At 46.7% G+C, this 20,224-nt stretch overlaps 1 long non-coding RNA gene across 2 annotated transcripts in view; it reads right to left on the bottom strand.

The window, feature by feature from the left end:
* LOC134761435 (uncharacterized) overlaps positions 1 to 20,157 on the bottom strand; it is a 383,675-nt gene extending 363,518 nt beyond the window's left edge. For both annotated transcript variants that reach the window (XR_010140042.1, XR_010140041.1), the window contains exon 1: positions 19,902 to 20,157. This is a non-coding gene — a long non-coding RNA (uncharacterized LOC134761435). The remainder of the gene's footprint in view (positions 1 to 19,901) is intronic.
* Between the last annotated feature and the right edge of the window lie 67 nt (positions 20,158 to 20,224).

Genomic DNA, 20,224 nt, shown 5'->3' with positions numbered 1-20,224 from the left:
CCTGCCTCAGCCTTCCGAGTAGCTGGGATTATAGGGACGCATCACCACACCTGGCTAATTTTTGTATTTTTAGTGGAGACGGGGGTTTCACCATGTTGGCTAGGCTGGTCTCAAACTCCTGACCTCAGGTGATCTGCCCGTCTTGGCCTCCCAAAGTGCTGAGATTACAGACGTGAGCCACTGCGCCCTCCCTGTTTTCATATTCTGATTGATAGTTTTGCTAGGTATAAAATTCTAGATTTTTTTAGCTTCTTTTTTTGTTGTTGCTACATTAATAAATGTACATATTTTCAGGGTACATGTGATAATTTCATGTATTCATATAATCAGGTCAGGGTAATTGGGATATCCATCATCTTAAATACTGATATTTTCTTTTTGCTTAGAACATTGGATTATTTTCTTCTAGCTATTTTGAAATGTACAATTGGTTGATGTTAGCTATAGTCATCCTATTGATCTATTGAACACCAAGTCTTACTTCTTCCAAGTATATACTTGTCTCCATTAATCAACCACTCTTTATTTCCCACTCTCCCCTACCATTCCCAGCCTCTAAATTATAAATTGTTCCTTGACACCACCACCTCTGTTCCTCGATAAGCCTAGGCCTATCCAGTGTCCAGGTCTTTAAACTAGAAGGGTTTTTTTTCCCCCCGCAATTGAACACATATCCCCATCCTCACCCTTATACCGGTGTAGCTAACACTTCATTATTCTTATCTGGGAAACTTCCCTTCCTGCCACCTCTCCTTCCAAGGCTAGGTGGATATGCCTCCTAGGAGATCACACAACACCTGGTGCTTATCCTCTTCATATGCTCATTTGTCATATCATTACCACCTGTTAACTTGTCTGTGTCATCCACTCAATTGTGAGCACGACAGCTGAAAATTCACAGCCATAGTGCCACTCAATAAATATTTATAGAACAAATAAATAGATGAATGGTCACAATAGTATTTTTTATTAGAAGATACAATCTATGATAAAATGTTTGACAAATGCCCTTACCAGTTGGTGCATGCTCCAGACTTTAGGGTAGAGAATAGGATTGCTTTAGGGGGAAAAATGTCACTTTGACATTAGGAGCATAGAAAGAGTTCTTATGAATTCTTGTTCTAGTCTTTACCATCTTGGGAAGAAAGGGGGTTTGGAATGAAAATTGAATTCATCAGCCAGGCGTGGTGGCTCACGCCTATAATCCCAGCACTTTGGGAGGCTGAGGTGGGCATATCACGAGGTCAGGAGATCGAGACCATCCTGGCCAACACGGTGAAACCCCATATCTACTAAAAATACAAAAATTAGCTGGGCGTGGTGGCGCACACCTGTAGTCCCAGCTACTTGGGAGGCCGAGTCAGGAGTATCACTTGAACCCGGGAGTCAGAGGTTGCAGTGAGCCAAGATCACACACCTGGAGATTCTCACACTTCCAGCAGATCTCCCCAACTTTAAACTCCTGACCTCAGGTGATCCATCCACCTCAGCCTCCCAAAGTGCTGGGATTACAGGCATGAGCCACGGCACCTGGCCTTGGCTATTATTATAATAGACAATTCAGTCCCTGTTTTTGGAGCTGAACTTTGGCCTTGACTTTGTTTTATTCTTTCTGTCACTGATCAGCCTTGCAAATAGTGATTTCCTGCCAGTCCCTGCCTCTGTGACCACTCTTGATTGTTCAAAGTATAGCTCTGCAAGCACTGGCTAGGGACAGTTTCCAACATGCAAGTTCATCTCGGACCCCACTTCATCATTCCTCCTGCCCCCAGCACTCCTGGATGCTATGCTGAATTGTTTTGGTACCTTTGGTTTGCGAGCCTTCTTAAGCCTTTCTTTCTTCTACTTTATTATTATATTGTATTATAAAAGCAATAGATACTCATTACTTTAAAAAATGTAAAAGTACAGAAGAGTGTAAAGTGAAGAGTAAATGTCTCACTCCCCACCCAAACCCCCATTCCTACTCTGGAAGTAAGTCAATTCAAGTTAGCAGTTTCTCATGTGCATTTCCAGAAATCACCCATGGCTACACAGAAGCATATACACACTTCTGCATATACACATATGCACTGTTCTGTGTCTTGCTTTGTTCTCTTAACAGTCTTGAACACCTTTTTGTATCCACACCTAATAGATCCACCACACACTGCTTAATGACAACATAGCTTTCCTTTGTAGAGATCAGCCATTGTTGATTTCCTCCATCCCCTACAGGTGGACACTTAGGTTGTTACTACTAAAACATTACGATAAACATTCTTGTATACAAATTTCTGTGGACTCCTTCAGTTTTAAAATTATTTGATTGCCAAATTAGACCAGAATGACCAGAAGCATTTCTTTAAATGTGGTTCTACCTCCCGAGTTCTCCACCTATACACAGTGTTCAGTCCCTGGGCCCACTGACTCACTCACTGGTCAGCAGCACAGCCACCTACGTCCTCATCTCAAAATAGAAGAAAGGTCATGGGATGCTTCCTCATGATCCCACTCAATAGGTGTTCACAGAAGCCACATATCTCCCTTTCTCTGGAACCACAGGAGAAATCCTGGGCATTTGGGAATCGAATTTCAGAAACCGGTTGCACTCTCAAGTACCCTTGAGGAAACCCCAGAGAAGGAACGAAACGCGTTTTTGGTTCTTGAGACACAATCCCAGGTGTTTTCAGTGGTGCTGGGATGGGTGTGTGTGACAGCAAGGACAGTAGCTGAAATGGACTTCAGGCGGTGGCTGGGAAGAGGTGAACACAGGCCTGTCATCAGCAGTGACGCGGCACTATTGTCCCGGCCCACATCCGTCCTCAGTGCCTGTCCTTTCTCAGGCCAAGGACAGGATGGGCAGGCAGGAACTGGGACTGCTTATCCCCAGCTCATCCTGACTCATCCACAACTCCAAGCAGTGACTGACTGTGCCCTGGGAGAAGTCTTAGGGGCCTGGGTGAAAACACAGCTGGAAAAGGTGCCCCTGGGCTGTGTCCAACTGGCTTACTGATCACTCTGTGACCTGCAGTGAGTTTCTGAACCATCCTAAGCTTCAGTTAGCCCATTTCCCCATTGGTATAAAAGCCACACCAACAGCCCCCGTCTTAGACTGTCCTTGAGAGCAGGATGTACACCAAGTGCTTAGCACAGGACATGGTGTTACAAAAGCAGTCAATAAATATTTGATATTTGCCTCACTGATGTTTCCCTCTGGCCTAGCCTAGCATACAACTTAGAGTAGGTGCTTAATTAGAATTTTTTTTTTTTAATAAATGACTGAATGAACAACCTCTTTCTTTCTAGAGGGCAGACAGGAAAATTGCAAAATGGCCCCCAAGGCCTCTCTAACTTCCTGTGTCACGCCATGCTTTTCTTTAGGGCTGTGGCAGATTAGTGACAATGTGGTTTGGTTTGTTTTTCTCTCAGTTGTTTCTTCTTTGCCTCCCTCCTCCTCCTCCTCCTCCTCCTCCCCCTTCTTTTCCCTCTCTCTCTCTCTCTGGCTTCCCAGGAGAAAAGATATTCTATTCTTCCTGGCTCATCCTCAAGACCCAGTTGCATATGATGAATAGTAAGTTCAGGGTCAGGGTCCTAGAATGCAGCCTTCACCTCAGAGTTTCTAAGGAGAAACCAAGTCCCAGAGCCATGGAATATTAGAGGAGTGAGGAAAAGAAGTGCATTGTATTCACTCAGTGAACCTCTACAGAGTATCTCCTACTTCGACTTCGGCCTCCCCTGTGCTCCTCACCACGCTGGCCTGGCCTCTGCCTCTGCTGGGAGGGCTTCCTCGTAGGTAATCCTCAGGGAGTGCCCATTGCTAAGCCCCTCTTTCCTCCATTCTTACCCCTCACAACCTCTCTACAACACTGAACACTTGATATCCCTCTCCTAGCACCTTTCTCCTCCTTCAGTTTCTCTGAGGGACTCCCACTTTTTTTTTTTTTTTTTTTTTTGAGACAGATTCTCGCACTGTCGCCCAGGCTGGAGGGCAATGGTGCAATCTCGGCTCACTGCAACCTCTGCCTCCCTAGTTCAAGCAATTCTCCTGCCTCAGCCTCCCGAGCAGCTGGGATTACAGGCACCCGCCACCACACCCAGCTAATTCTTTGTATTTTCAGTAAAGACGGGGTTTCACTATGTTGGCCAGGCTGGTCTTGAACTCCTGACCTCATGATCTGCCCACCTCAGCCTCCCAAAGTGCTGGGATTACAGGCGTGAGCCACTGCGGGATACCCCTTTTTGTCATCCTCCCCACTTCCCTCTCAGTTTCTGCTTCTTGTCTCCTGTTATGAGCTGAACTGCATTCCACCCAATTAATATGTTGAAGTTCTAGCCTCCACCAACTCAGAATAGGACCATATTTGGAGATAGATCTTTAAAGAAGTAACTATGTTAAAATGAGGTCACCAGGGTGAGCCCAATATGACTAGTGTCCTAACAGTAACAAGAGAAAATTAGGACACAGAGCAAGGGGAGTCCATGTGAAGACACAGGGAGAAGACAGCCATCCCCAAGCCAAGAAGTGCAGTCTCAAAAGACATCAATCCTGTCAACACCTTCATCTCAGACTTCTTGCCTCCAGAATTGAGAGAAAATACATTTCTGTTGTTTAAGCCACCCCGCCTGTGGTACTTTGTTATGGCAGCCCTAGTATTAAATGTGGATTTGAACCCAGTATGGTCTAGCCTAAAATTTTTTTTTTTTTTTTGAGACGAAGTCTCACTCTGTCATCCAGGCTGAAGTACAGAGACATGATCTCAGCTCACTGCAACCTCTGCCTCCCAGGTTCAAGCGATTCTCCTGCCTCAGCCTCCCAAGTAACTGGGATTACAGGCGCGTGCCACCACGCCCAGCTAATTTTTGTATTTTTAGTAAAGACAGGGTTTCTCCCTGTTGGCAGGCTGGTCTTGAACTCCTGACCTCAGGTGATCTGCCTGCCTTGGCCTCCGAAAGTGCTGGGATTACAGGCATGAGCCACCATGCCCAGCCTCAAAACTCTTATACTACATCATTCTACTCCTCTTTCTCTCTGCAAAAATGTAAAGGAATTTGTTCAGTTTCTGAGAGTATGGTAGCCATACTATCAGATGGCCTTCTGATTAAAAAAAAACACACACAGACAAACATTGAATGAAATCTCTTTTTTTTTCCTTCAAAAATGCATTGCTGAACTGGCAGAAAAGTAAGGAATATTCAGAGACCAACAAAAGAAATGAAAAAGGGAATTCTGAAGCATAAGTGAGTGCACAAGACAGCTTTAGATTGAGGATGTCTGCTACAACTTGATGACTTGAAGCTTCCATTTTGATTAACATAGGAGGTGAGGGGGACAGGAGATAAAGTTCCTTGAACAAGGAGCTCTGCTGCCCAGGCTGGTCATGAAGTACTGGGCTCAAGCAATCCTCCTGCCTCAGGCTTCCCAAAGTGCTGGGATTATAGGTGTGAGCCACTGTGGCTAGTAGGAGTTCCTAATAGGAATAAACCCCAGTAAATATAGCTGTTAAAAGTAAATATAGGCCAAGGTGGGTGGATCACTTGAGGTCAGGAGTTCGAGACCAGCCTGGCCAACATGGTGAAACCCTGTCTCTACTAAAAAATACAAAAATTACAATGGGTCATGCCTGTAATCCCAGCACTTTGGGAGGCCGAGGCAGGTGGATCATGAGGTCAGGAGTTTGAGACAGCCTGGACAACATGGTGAAACCCCGTCTTTACTAAAAATACAAAAATTAGCTGGGCGTGATGGCACATGCCTATAATCCCAGCTACTTGGGAGGCTGAGGCAGGAGAATCGCTTGAACTTGGGAAGCGGAGGTTGCAGTGAGCTGAAATTATGCCATTGCACTCTAGCCTGGGTGACAGAGCAAGAATCTGTCTCAAAAAAAAAAAAAAAAAATTAGTCAGGCATGGTGGCACACCCCTGTAATCGCAGCTAGTCAGGAGGCTGAGGCACACGAATCTCTTGAACCCGGAAGGTGGAGGTTGCGGTGAGCCAAGATCACCGATTTCAACCCATACCTCAAAGAAATGCCCACAAAGTTTCAAGAAACTTGAGCTTAAAGTTAAAATCACAAAACACACAGGAAATAAGGCACCATGAGCGAGAACCAACAAAAAACAATAGACAGCATCATCAGACCCACAAAAATATGAGATATAGAAATGATCAAGCACAGAATATAAATAGTTATATTTACTATATTTCAAGAAGTAAATGTGAGGCTTAAATACATGAGCCAGGAGCGAAAGGCTGTAAAACAACTAAGCCAATTTGGAAAAAACAAAACAAAACAAAAAAACCTAGTGTGGTTTAAATAGCAGACTAACAACACTTTTTGTTTTTGTTTTTTTGAAACAAGGTCTTACTCTGTTGTTGCCCAGGCTGGAGTGCAGTGGTGTGACCATGGCTTGCTGCAGCCTTACCTCCCAGGCTCAAGCAATCCTCCCATCTCAGCCTCCTGAGTAGCTGGAACCACAAGTGCTTGCCACCATGACCAGTTAATTTTTTAATTTTTTTGTAGAGACGGGGGTCTCGCTATGTTGCTCAAGCTGGTCTTGAACTCCCGAGCTCAAGCAATCCTCCTGCCTCAGCTTCCCAAAGTGCTAGGATTACAGGGTGAGCCACCAGGCCCAGCCTAAACACTGTTAAAGGCAGAATTCATTTACTGGAAGATGGATCTGCAGAAATCTAGAATGTGACCCACAGATACAAAGAGATTAAAAAAATACAAAGAGCAACATATGTGACATTGGAAGATAAAACGAGAGTTCCAATACGTATTTGTATTTAATAAAGAAAAGAATGAGGAAGAGGAAGTATTTATATAGAACAGGACAGAGACTAGAGTGAGGTACGTGATATGTGTAGACTACAAAATTTAATGTAGACACTCACTCTCAGGGCCAGCCTTATATTTACACAAGCTCCATAATGAGCACATCCTTAAATTTTGTGCCCTAGGTTCACACTAGTTATAGTCTTGAGAATTTTTACAAATTGTTGTAAAACACCAAGCTCTGGGTCCAGAAATTCCAGGGGTCCAGGATAAAGAAAAAAAAATTCACGTCTAGATATATTACAGTGAAACAGCAGAGGGCCTGGGACAAATACACATCACTTTTGTTTTCTTTGTTTTTTTTTTTTTTTAGATAAGATCTTGCTTTGGCCGGGCGTGGTGGCTCACGCCTGTAATCCCAGCACTTTGGGAGGCCGAGGCAGGCGGATCACGAGGTCAGGAGATCGAGACCATCCTGGCCAACACAGTGAAACCCCGTCTCTACTAAAAATACAAAAAAAAAAAAAAAGATCTTGCTTTGTCTCTCAGGCTGGACTGCAGTGATAGGATCACAGTTCACTGCAGCCTCAAACTCCTGGGCTCTAGGAATCCTCCCACCTCAACCTCTTTTCTTTTTTTTTTGGACAGAGTCTGGTTCTATTGCCCAGGCTGGAGTGCACTGGCATGATCTCAGCTCACCGGAACCTCTGCCTCCTGGGTTCAAGTGATTCTCCTGCCTCAGCCTCCTGAGTAGCTGGGATTACAGGCACCCACCACCACGCCCAGCTAATTTTTATATTTTTAGTAGAGATGGGGTTTCACCATGTTGGCCAGGCTGGTCTCGAACTCCTGACCTCAGGTGATCTGCCCACCTCAGCCTGCCAATGTTCTGGGATCACAGGCGTGAGCCACCGTGCCTGGCCCACCTCAGCCGCTTGAGTAGTTGGGACCACAGATGCATCCCACTATGCCCAGTTGATTTTTATTTTATTTATTTACTTATTCATTTTTTATTTTTTAAATTTATTTTTATTATTTTTTTTGAAATGGAGTCTTGCTCTGTCGCCCAGGCTGGAGTGCAGTGGCGCGATCTCGGCTCACTGCAAGCTCTGCCTCCCGGGTTCAGCCATTCTCCTGCCTCAGCCTCCCAAGTAACTAGGGCTACATGTGACTGCCACCGCGCCCGGCTATTTTTTTTTTTGTATTTTTAGTAGAGACGGGGTTTCACCGTGTTAGCCAGGATGGTCTCGATCTCCTGACCTCGTGATCCGCCCGCCTCGGCCTCCCAAAGTGCTGGGATTACAGGCGTGAGCCACTGCGCCCGGCCAATTTTTATTTTTTGTAGAAACAGGGTCTTGCTATGCTGCCCAGGCTGGTCTAGAACCCCTAGGCTCAAGCAATCCTGCCTTGGCCTCCCAAAGTGCTAGGATCACAGCCGTGTGCCACTGTGCTTAGCCCAGATGAATTTTTATTTTTATTTTATTTTTTTGAGATGGAGTCTCACTCTGTCAACCAGGTTAGAGCGTAGTGGCGTGATCTCAGCTTACCGCAACCTCTGCCTCCTGGGCTCAAGCGATCCTTTCTGCCTCAGCCTCCTGAGCAGCTGAGACTACAGGCAAGAGCCTCCACACCCGGCTAATTTTTTTTTTTTTTTTTTTTTTTGAGACGGAGTCTTGCTCTGTCGCCCAGGCTGGACTGCAGTGGCGCTCGGCTCACTGCAAGCTCCGCCTCCCGGATTCACGCCATTCTCCTGCCTCAGCCTCCCGAGTAGCTGGGACTACAGGCGCCGCACCCCGCCCGGCTAATTTTTTTGTATTTTTAGTAGAGACGGGGTTTCACTGTGTTAGCCAGGATTGTCTCGATCTCCTGACCTCGTGATCTGCCTGCCTCGGCCTCCCAAAGTGCTGGGATTACAGGCGTGAGCCACCGCGCCCGGCCTAATTTTGGTATTTTTTGTAGAGATGGGGTTTCGCCAGGTCGTCCAGGCTGGTCTCAAACTCCTGGACCCGAGCAATCCTCCTACCTCAGCCTCGCAAAGTGCTGGGATGACAGGCGTGAGCCACCGTGCCCAGCCCAGATCAATTTTTAAAAAGATACAGTCAGACTCACTACATACTTCTTAGTAGGCACAATGGAAGCTGGAATTCAGCAGAATGGTATTTTCCTCATTGTGCTGCCAAACAACTAGCGACCAAGAATTCTACTCAAGAATTCAAATATGAAGATGAAATAAAGCCATTTTCAACCCAATAAAAACTGACAGAATTTACTACCAACAGACTCTTACTAAAGGAAATTCTAAAGAATGAATTTCAGGCAGAAGGAAGTCAATCTTAGACATATGGTCTTCTAACAAGGAACAGTGAAAAAGGAGATTGGTAGTTCTGTGGGTCAATGTGAGCAACATTTGACTGTATAAAGAAACAATAAAACTGTCTAATCTGGCCTAAGGGAAGAAAAAAAAGAATGAAAGCACCGGACTACAGAATATAAACGTGTATATGTGTTGAGGTAAAGGGAGAGGGCAGAGATTGAAGTTAATGCAATTTAAGATCCTTATATTCAGGTTTTATTGTTTTTTTTTCTTGGGGGTGATGGAGTCTCGCTCTGTCACTCAGGCTGGAGTGCAGTGGTGCGATCTCAGCTCACTGCAACCTCCGCCTCCTGGGCTCAAGCCATTCTCCTGCCTCAGCTTCCCAAGTAGCTGAGATTACAGGCACGCGCCACCACACCCAGCTAATTTTTGTATTTTTAGTAGAGACGGGGGGTTCAGCATGTTGGCCAGGCTGGTCTTGAAGTCCTGACTTCAGGTGATCTACCCTTCTGGGCCTCCCAAAGTGCTGAGATTACAGGCATGAGCCACCGCACCTGGCCAGGTCCTTGTATTCTTCAGGAGGATAGAAACTGTGATTAACTTTTTTTTTTTCAGACAGGGTCTTACTCTGTCACCCAGGCTGAAGTGCAGTGGCATGATCTGGGCTCACTGCAACCTCCACCTCCCAGGTTCAAGTGATTTTCCTGTCTCAGCCTTCCGAGTAGCTGGGACTACAGGTGCCCGCCACCACGCCCGGCTAATTTCTGTATTTTTAGTAGAGACAGGGTTTCACTAGGTTGGCCAGGCTGGTCTCAAACTCCTGACCTCAAGTGATCTACCCACCTCGGCCTCTTAAAGTGCTGGGATTACAGGTGTGAGCCACCACCATGCCCGGCCTGTGATTAACTTTTTAAATATCTAGAGGATCCACTAAAAGAAGAGATGGAGAGACTGTAACTTCCTAGGCAATCAATGGGAAAAAAAGAGATGATTAAAAAAAAAAAAAAAAAAAGCCCAATCCATAAGAAGACAGGAAAGTAGAAAGAAACACAAAAATAAAACCAGGACAAAGAGAAGAAAATAAGATAGAAGGAAATCTGACTAATTTAATAATTTTCAATACTCATATTAATGCAAGCAATCTGAAATGTACTCCACTACATACCCCAAGAAGCTTATCCAGTGTAGCGAAAACAGTGAAAAGACAAAGCTTGTCCAACTTGCTAGGAAACAAAATCCAGTAATACATGTGTATCACAAGCAAAACAAAGGAGTTAGGGTAAATGACTGCTAAACTTTCCTCCTGCTTTTTTCCAGCCTATATAATTTCTCCATAAAGTCAAGCAGAACAAATTTGGTCATTTGAGGAGAGGTTATTTGATAAAGAAACTCTTTGCAAACATAATAGACATACTTTGCAGAGTGTAGGGAAACTACAGGGATGGTGCAGCACCCTGGAACCAGGAACAACAGGGTTCCACTGTCTCCTAGAACCGAAGGGGCAGCGTGGGGATGGGCAGTTACCAGAACCCATTGTGGTCCTTGCAATGGGTGGCCAGAATGAGCTTTTCAAAATGCAAATTAGATCTTGTCACCCCCTAACACAAATACTTACACACATATCCACAGCTTCAAGTTCTTTAATAGTATCCCATTGTCTTTAAGAAGCATAAAAGTGCAGATCCCTGAGAGAGCCTTCAAAGCCTTTTGTGATCTGTCCTCAGCATGGGCCCTGTCCCCCCCATATTTCTAGCTCTTCCTGAGATCAGGGTCCACCTCATTTTCAGCCCCATAGTCACACTGGTCTTTTTGCATTTCCTTGGATTCACCGTGATCCCTCCAGCCTCAAGACCTTTGCATATGCTGTCTTCTGCCTGGAATATTTCTCACTCCACTTTCCAAACCCCGCTTAACACCACTCATCTTTTAGCTCTGACCTGAAATGTCGCTTACTAGAGAAACTTTTCCAAACTCTGTCTTCATTATATACCTTTAGAACATTACTGCCTCTCCTGCAGAAGACTTACTGCTGTTGTCATTTTCTACTTATATTTATGCAATTAATTTTTCTTTTTTTTAGAGACAAGGTCTTGCTCTGTCACCCAGGCTGGAGTGCAGTAGTACAATCACGGTTCCCTGCAGCCATGAATTCCTGGGCTCAAGGGATCCTCCTGCTTCAGCCTCCCAAGTAGGTGGGACTACAGGCGCACACCACCACACCTGGCTAATTTTTTAATTTTTTGTAGAGATGGGGTCTTGCTATGTTGCCCAGGCTGGTCCCAAAGTGCTAGGGTTAGCGGTGTGAACCACCACACCTGACCATATTTGTGCAATTATTTGATGCATGTACGTCCTACTAAATTGGAAGCTCCATGAGGGTGAGAATGGCACCCTTTTTGCTCACTGCTATACAGTGGCTGGCACCTAGCAGAAGCTCAGTAAATACTGATGAATGAAGGAATGAAAAATCCTCACCAGGTGTAAAGCACTTTGTCCAGAAACAAATACTATATACCCCAAGAAGCTTTTCCCAGTTTCATTACACAGCTTGCACTCATTCATTCACATATATATTTTTAAATTTACATTTATTTTGTAGAAACAAGGTCTTGCTATATTGTCCAGGCTGGTTTTGAACCCCTGGACTTAAGCGATCTTCCCACCTAGGCCTCACAAAGTTCTGGGATTGCAGGTGTGAGCCACTGTGCCCAGCCCATTCACATATTACTCACTTTCCATTTCTCTGGGTCAGAGAGAATTAAGGGCAGCTTCCTTCAAGGGCCTCTCTGAAACATCAAAACAGCCCCTGGGCTTTTAATGACATGAACTTGGTGGGAGAACCTCCAAGTCAGCGATGGCAGATTGGCCAGGCATCCCAGCAAACCTGGTGGGCACTCAAAGTGGAGGACAGGGAGCCTCTCCCCATCTGGGCCCGTCAGACCCAGAGCAAAGGCAGCTGGATTGAACAATCAATCAGGAACCTTTCCAAGGGTCCTAAATGGTGGCTGGGGCCATAGGCAATGGCACCTAAGTGGCTGAATTCCAGGCATTTTGGCAAAGTGGGGCTGAAGGAGTTTAGTTGGTTCCAGATGATTGCTAACCATAGAGAAAACCCTCTGCTTTAAAATTCACACTTGGGGAAAAGGACCAAAGCATTTCCTTCGATTAACAAAATCTGCATCCTGTTCTCTGATTTGATTGACTTTACACGTGGATGGTAATGACTATGCCTTGGCTTCCTATCCTTAAAGAGGATAAAGATTTTTAGGCTCTTTAAGGGCATCGATAATAACAATAATAACAGTAGGCCAGGCACGGTGGCTCACACCTGTAATCCCAGCACTTTGGGAGGCCGAGGCGGGCAGATCACAAGGTCAGGAGATCGAGACCATCCTGGCTAACACGGTGAAACCCCCGTCTCTACTAAAAATACAAAAAATTAGCTGGGCGTGTGTGGTGGCACGTGCCTGTAGTCCCAGCCATTCAGGAGGCTGAGGTGGGAGAATCGCTTGAACCAGGGAGGCAGAGGTGTTATAGTGACTGCACTCCAGCCTGGGTGACAGAGCAAGACTCAGTGTCAAAAAAAATAAAATAATAATAATAATAACAATAGCAGCAACTAACATATACTGAACATCACTCTGTGCCAGGCTCTGTGCTAAGTTATTCATTTTATATATATATAATCTCTTTTAAACCTTTGTGGAAATCAGCTCATATTGGTCCCCTACCGAAAACCATTCAGTGATTTTTCATCAATCTTAAAATGCAACTATTAACCATGGCCTTCAAGGCCCTATGACCTGGCTCTGCCTATTTCTACTGCCTTTCTCAAACAGCCCTCTCCCTTGGCTAGTTAGCTCCAACAAAATCAACCTTCCTTCTGCTCTTTACATACACCACGCTTGTTTCTGCCTCAGGCCCTTGCACCAGCTAGCCCTTCTGTGTAAAGCACTGTTCCTTCACTTGAGTCTCAGCTCAGGCATCACCTGCCTGATTTCCCTACCACCCTCACCTCATTGCTTGACCACAGCCCCCTGATACCTCCAGAGCATGTATCACTATCTGAAATGATCTTAATGATTTAACTACCATCCCTCTCCCCTAACTAGAATGTACATTCCATGAGAGCAAAGCCTTATCTGTCTTGTTCACTTCTGAATTCTCAGTGCCCGAAACAGAGCCCAGCAGGCATTCCATAAACATTTCTCAAATAAAGGAATGGGTGGAAGACCCAATGAGATGAGCGCTCCCGTATTTACACTATTTGATAGATAAAGGACCTGAAGCTTAGTGACATTGGGTGACTTGCCTGAAGTCACAGAGGTAGTAGATAGGTAGAGGAGATGAGTGAGAATCTAACTCAGGCCTAGCTGACTCCAAGACTTGTGCACTTAATCACTACACAAACTGAGATTCATCCCATGAGTCGTGTCTCAAGGGATGGGCAGGCTGGTCTGAAACTCCCGACCTCAGGTGATCCGCCCACCTTGGCTTCCCAAAGTGCTGGGATTACAAGCGTGAGTGAGGCACCGCGCTCAGTGGAGGTTTAAATTTTATATGCTCCCCTCATTAGACTAAGCTATTTGAGAGCAAGGGATTCCTCTAACTCATTCATTATTGTGTCCTTGGGGTCTAGCACGGTGCCTGGTAACTAGAACGGGCTTAAATATTGGTTGAATGAATGAATGACCAAATGAAGTGGCATGAATGGAGGCCAGAGTAGTAAAGGTGGCCCAAAGCACAAATGTCAAGTCAGAAAGACAGGCCCAGCCCCCATCCCTCCCACGCAGTGTGAAAGCCAAGATCAGGCCTCCACAAAGTCGCTGACCCAGATGCGTCCAGATGGGCATTCCTTATCCCTGTGCTTCTCCTGAGGGTCCCGTTCTTTTATATAAAGGACACAGACACTTATGAGGTGTTTACTGAACCACCCTATGGAGTTGGAATCATTATGCCCATTACATAAATAAGATTGAGGCTCTAAGTGATCAGTAACTTGCCTAAGATCTCTAAACAAACTAAGTGGCAGTACCCTGGGCCAAGTCCGTTTATGGAGTTCCCAGAGCCAGAGCTTGCCAACCACTGTCACATCTGAGTGTTCAGGGTTACCAGGGAATTTCTGTGATTTTCAAGCAAGGACTAAGGGGGTTACTCCTGGCCACTGGTGGGTTGTGGTTTTTTTTGTCTTTTTTTTTATTCTTCATATTCCCTGCTCACAATGGCTGTTCTGGATTTAGCTCTCACATCTGAAATGGACAGTGTGCTTGCATTTAAATGTGAATTTCAACAAATGCAAATTTGAACTGTGCCATAGAAATTCATGAATGAAAACCAGGGGTCTTGGAAGAAGGGCAGGGAAAAGGAAACTAGTGACCTGTGTTATCATAGCCAAGTTAAAATCTTTAAAATCTCCGTTACACAAAACAACTAAAAGACCACAAAAATAGCTATGCACCTGGCTCTGAGCTAAGTTACTTGAAAAGCATCATGCCATTTAGTGCTTACAGCAACCCTCTAAGTAGATGCTATGTATATTCTCTTCCTACAGTCAAGGCCTGAAGAGATTAAGAATTATGCCAAGTCACCAAGTGCTTAACATGTCCCCCCCATATACAGATTCAAGAGAACCAACAGCATATACATTCAGCATTATATCACACTACCTGCTACCACTGAAACTCTTCAAACAAGGGTTGATCTTGGTTAAAATCAACCCTTTGGTCAACTATTTAAGGTAGCCAACCACACAATTAAAAACACTTTTTTTTTTGAGACAGGATCTCACTTTGTCACCCAGGCTGGAGTGCAATGGTGCCATTTTGGCTCATTGCAGCCTAGACTTCCCGAGCTCAGGTGATTCTCCCACCTCCACTTCCCAAGTAGCTGGGACTACAGGCACGCGCCACCATGCCTGACTAATTTTTTGTATTTTTAGTAGAGACAGGGGTTCACCATGTTGCCCAGGCTGTTCTTGAACTCCGGGACTCAGGCAATCTGCCAGCCTCAGCCTCCCAGAATGTTGGGATTACAGGCGTGAGCCATCGTGCCCGGCCTCAAAATGCTTTTGTCCTGCAAAAACTGTTCTAGTTAAAACATTGATGACAACTGCAGTATAACTGTTTTAACTTTTTATTAATACAGACTTTAAAAAAATTTTTAGATTGTTTTTCTGAGTTCTTGATGCACCCAGATAAATGAGCTTCTGTTGAAATTCTAACTAATTCTTTGCATCAAAACAGTTGCATATGTTGAATAATCATCTAATATGTATTAGCTCAATCACGGCTTACTGCAGCCCCAACCTCCCTGGCTCAAGCTATCCTCCCACCTTAGCCTCCTAAGTAGCTGGGGCCACGGACGTGTACCACTACACCCAGCTTTTTTTTTTTCTTTCTGTAGAGATGAGGGGGAGTCTCCTTATGCTGCCCAGGCTGGTCTTGAACTCCTTGGCTCAGGTGACCCTCCTGCCTCCCAAAGCACTGGGATTACAGGCGAGCCTGGCTTGGGCACTGTTCTAAGTGCCTTATATTCAATACCCCATTCAAGCTCCGCTCAACCCTTTGTGGTAAGTACTACTATCAGTTTTCAACTGAGGCACATAAAGTTTGAATAACTTGTCTGAGACTATGGAGCATGTAAGGGCAGGATTTAACCCTAGCAATCTGTAGGCAGTGTCTGTCCATCTGTCTTTCAAGCTGTCCAGCCCAAAGCTGAAATAGCTGAAACGCTGAACCAGAAAGCTTAGGAGGTAGTGCCAGGCCAGAGTTCGAACCTCTTGTTCTGACACATCGTCTCTTCCTCAAAGGACTAGGGTCCCCAAGGCTCTTTCCTGGTTCTGGGCCTTCTACCACTGAGCTCAGCCTGGCTAAGTCTGAATTCTGCAGATCTGAGCTCTGGGAAACCTTCTTGAGGGCCTCAGGCTGTGCCCAGCTCCTTTGCTCTCTGTACTTTGTATGCACTGCTGATGTTAACTGTAATTAAGTGATTCTTTGATCAACTATTTGTTTAATGTCTATCTCCCGAACTTGACTATAAATGGTAGCAGTCCAGAATTTCTACCCAGGTGGAAGGAAATAATCTGTTTGGGTAGGGGGGCCTTTGCTTCCATTGCTTAATACTTGCTAAGGTTGAGAAATGTCAACTGAACACAGAAATGAATGGGGGTTCTGATGGAGATTGTAGGAAGAAAACACATGCCATCCTCACCTCTCCATGCCCTCCCTGTGGCATCACCACCGACTATAAGCCCTATAAGGGCAAAAATTGTGTCTGTCCCTTTTCTCACTATAACTGTTAACAGCTGGCACTATGCCTGAAACATAAGAAGTATGTCACAAAAATAACACAAAAAAATAACAATTTTTTGTGGAATAAATAAAATTTTAAAATGGAGCCTTGCACTTCTGGTCTGCAAAAGAGGGGTGACACAATCAAGACCCAGCTTTTTTTTTTTTTTTTTTGAGACGGAGTCTCGCTCTGTCACCCAGGCTGAAGTGCAGCGGCGCGATCCCGGCTCACTGCAAGCTCCGCACCTCCAGATTTAAGCAATTCTCTGTCTCAGCCTCCGGAGTAGCTGGGATTACAGGCACATGCCACCACACCTGGCTAATTTTTTTGTATTTTTAGTACAGACGGGGTTTCACCATCTTGGCCAGGCTGGTCTTGAACTCCTGACCTTGTGATCCACCTGCCTCAGCCTCCCAAAGTGCTGGGATTACAGGCGTGAGCCACCGCGCCCAGCTGAAGACCCAGCTTTTTGAAACAATTTTACATATGAAAACATGCTGCACATACAACTGGCATACAGTAAGTGCTCCAGAAGTGACTGTCATTGAATTGGAATTCCTGCTTCTTCTCAATCCCACTAACTCATCTTCCAGGTCCTAGCAAGGCTAGGAGATTAATAAAAGAACAAAGCTCAAAACTGAACCTACTCTACTCCCCTGGCCACAATCTGGTGGGAGTGAGGCTGTTTTTATTGGAATCAGGGTAAAAGATTGTCATTAGCCCTGGCAGGAATGCAACTTTGTTAGGATGTGCCTCTAGCAGAAAAGTTATACCTGGGGAAGACATCGAGTAGCTTTGGAATGAACAGAGTCAGATGAAGTAGAAAAACAAATCCAGCACAGGCGTACCGGCCACCCAATCCCAAAGAAGGAACATGATGTCTTCACCCTGCAATGGAGCAAATGCTCTGCATTCCCCAACCACCTTTCGTTCTGTCCCCTCACCCCCTAAACTGTGGCCCCAGGGCTGCTGGAGAGGTTTAAAATACAAATCAGAATGTGGCAGACCTTGCTTAAAATCCTTAATAGGATGACATCTGAATTCCTCACCAGGCTCACTTCAAACTTGCTCATAAAGCTGTGGCCACAGAGGCCTTCTGTCAGTGCCTCCAATATACCAGGCTTTTCCCACACACGGCCTCCACCCATGCTCCCTCTGCCTGAGAGGTTTCTCCAGTCCTCCCTCAGATTCACTTCTCAGTCTTCAGGTCTCAACTCACAACTAGAAGCCGCCCTCTCAGAGACATTCCCTGATGACCAAATCAGAATCAGCTCCTTCCACCATCCCCCACCTCCCCATCAAGCAACATACCCCAGAGAAAGCTCATTTCCCTCCTAGCACTTATAACCTCATGTTGCAGTCTGTCTGTCTTTTCAAAAGACTGTGAGCTTCACAAGGGCAGGGAGGGCTGTCTGTCCCTCACCACTGAGTCTCCGGAGTCAGGGCAGGCCCCACTACAGAATCGATCAATGAATGAGTGAATGAATGAATGAATGAATGAATTTTTCATAACTGCTGCTCCAAACCATTCCTCAGCTTAGGTTGCAAGCACAACCAGAATATGACCTCCAGAGCCCTTCTAGACGCTCTGAATCTCGCTGTACTTAAGCATTAGAGGCCCCTCCCAGCTCAAGACTGGGAGCTCCTCCTTCTCCCCACCACAGGCTGGGGTCTCCTCGCATTCTCTTTCAGGGAAGCTGAGAAAGACTATGAAATGTAATCCTGTCTGTCTCTTGAGTTTCTCTAATAAAGAAAACAGGACAGCAACCCCCCTCCCCGCGGCTCCTCCAATCCTCCTTTTCTGCCATAGATTTAAGATTTATTTATTCCCATCCTTCTAATTGTTTCAGCAACGGCCATGGGTGAGCACCAGCTGGAAAATTACTGCTTCAACTTTCATTGTTTAAAATGCTTAAATGACATGCGAGAAACAGGTTTTTAGGTCTGTGATGCTGAGAAGGGTTGGTAGCAAAGTAAAGCCAGGTTGCAAAGACCTAGAAAATCAGTGCTACAATTTACTAGCTCTTCCATATACCCGGTGCAGGACCCTTGGCCTCAGTTTCTACAGCTGACAAACAGAGAGGGCGATACTGGACTTCAACACCCTTAAAAGGAAGTCCTGGACAGCTGTACCCATTGTTCTGGCGAAGAGTTCTCTTGGTCTTAGAGAAAGGTCTCGCCCCTGAAAGGAAGGCTGAGGTTCCCTAGGGGAGAGTCTGCTCTGCCCTCAGGAGCTGGGTAAGTACACGGAGAGGTGAGCCAAATGGTGAGAAGGCATTTTAGACTAGGACTCGGTGACCTTGGGCTGCCTGTCTCGAGAGTCCCAGCCCCAGCCCTAGGCCAGACCTCAGCCCTGGGCTGGGAGCCTTTCATTGGTTCCTCTGACAACAGCCAAGCACAATCCTATAGTGGCGTAGGAAGAAAAAGACTGCCACACAATCTCCCCGTGAGGCCAGAACAGCGGCAAGACAGACCTTACAAGGGACTCAGGGCCAAGCCCTGGTCCAGACTCTGCTCTTATCCACGCATCAAAGCCACCCCCCGCCCCGGACTTCCCGGAGGCTACAGGCTCCTCCGTTCCAGGGAGGAGCAGGGCCTGCCGCGAGGGCTCCCCGCCTTCCTGGAGTCAGGCCTAATGGCGGGGGCTTTTCTTTTCACCGGCTTGAGCTGATCCTCACCCTCGCCCCCCAACGCCACCATCATTAACAGCAAAGAAAGGATCCCCAGCCATTTCCATTTCCTCTGCGGCTCAAGAGCCCCGTTGTTATTTAATCCTGAGGCCACCCCGGCAGCATCCTCGGCGCAGCCGGCTCCACCCATCCACCTGGCCAGTTCTCGGCCGCTCCCACTTCCCCGGAGGGAGGCTGGTGAGAGGTGGGGGATATTGGGGAAAGGCGCCTACAACAGCAAAGGGCCGTGGGCCTTCGGTGGACCGAGGCTTCTCAGGCCAGCGTCCTGTGAGGGCTGGGAAACCGACTGGGACAGAAAGAGGACACCTAGCTAGGGCGGCAGAGAGCGGGCAGACGCCTGGGCACTGCAGACATTGCACTGGGGCGGGGGGCGGGGGGAATGCTGGGAGGCGAGGGCCAGGCTTCCTCTGGCTGAGTTGCCAGAATCGCCCCGGGGGGTACTGGAGCCGGAAGAGGCCTGGGCCCAGTCACTGTCTACACCCAAGAAATGGGGGGGAGGGGCGGCCAGCACTCACGAGAGATTCAGCCTCAGGAAAAAGAACCAGATTCACTCACCAATCCTCACCCCACCCTTTGATATGAATGATGGACATTTTTCTAATTTTTGGTAAACGCAGCTTCAAGACCCCTCCCGCCTGGCGTCTCTGGTCTAGAGCAAGAGAAGGCCCCCAGTAGGGATCCTCCCGCCCCCCCTTTTGACTGCCTGCGGGGGGCAGAGATCCCCAGATCTAGGTGTGTCCTCCCCCACCCTGCTCTCAACCCGGGATCCGGAGGCCGCAGCGCCCCCCACCCCCCAGCGACACTGACGGTTCCTGCCCAGGCCCGCAGTGGCGTGAAGGTGGCCTTTACCTCCTCTCGCAGGCTGGGAGGGGGTGCAGCCCGCGCAGCTGGCCCAGCTGCAGCAGTCGCCGCCGCCCTCCATTCATTAAAAAAAAAAAAAAAAAAAAAAAAAGCAACAACAACCTCCACTGGAACCTCCACCCCTCTTTGTAAAAGAACGACGGCTCCTGGTGGAGCTTGAGCCAGTCCCAGCAATCACGGGTTAAGATCTTTTCCCGCCCCCCATTCATAAAAAAAGGAGGGCAGCGCATGCGCGCTCTGGGTCTGTTGTGCCCACCCATTCATAGAATCGCGAACGGCACGCGTGCGCACTGGCGCTCCCTTCCCTCCCA

The sequence above is a fragment of the Pongo abelii genome, chromosome 4, assembly GCF_028885655.2.
Source record: "Pongo abelii isolate AG06213 chromosome 4, NHGRI_mPonAbe1-v2.0_pri, whole genome shotgun sequence".
Classification (NCBI taxonomy): domain Eukaryota; kingdom Metazoa; phylum Chordata; class Mammalia; order Primates; family Hominidae; genus Pongo; species Pongo abelii.
Note: the sequence above shows the minus strand (reverse complement) of the source record. Positions and strands in the feature narration are given on the sequence as shown.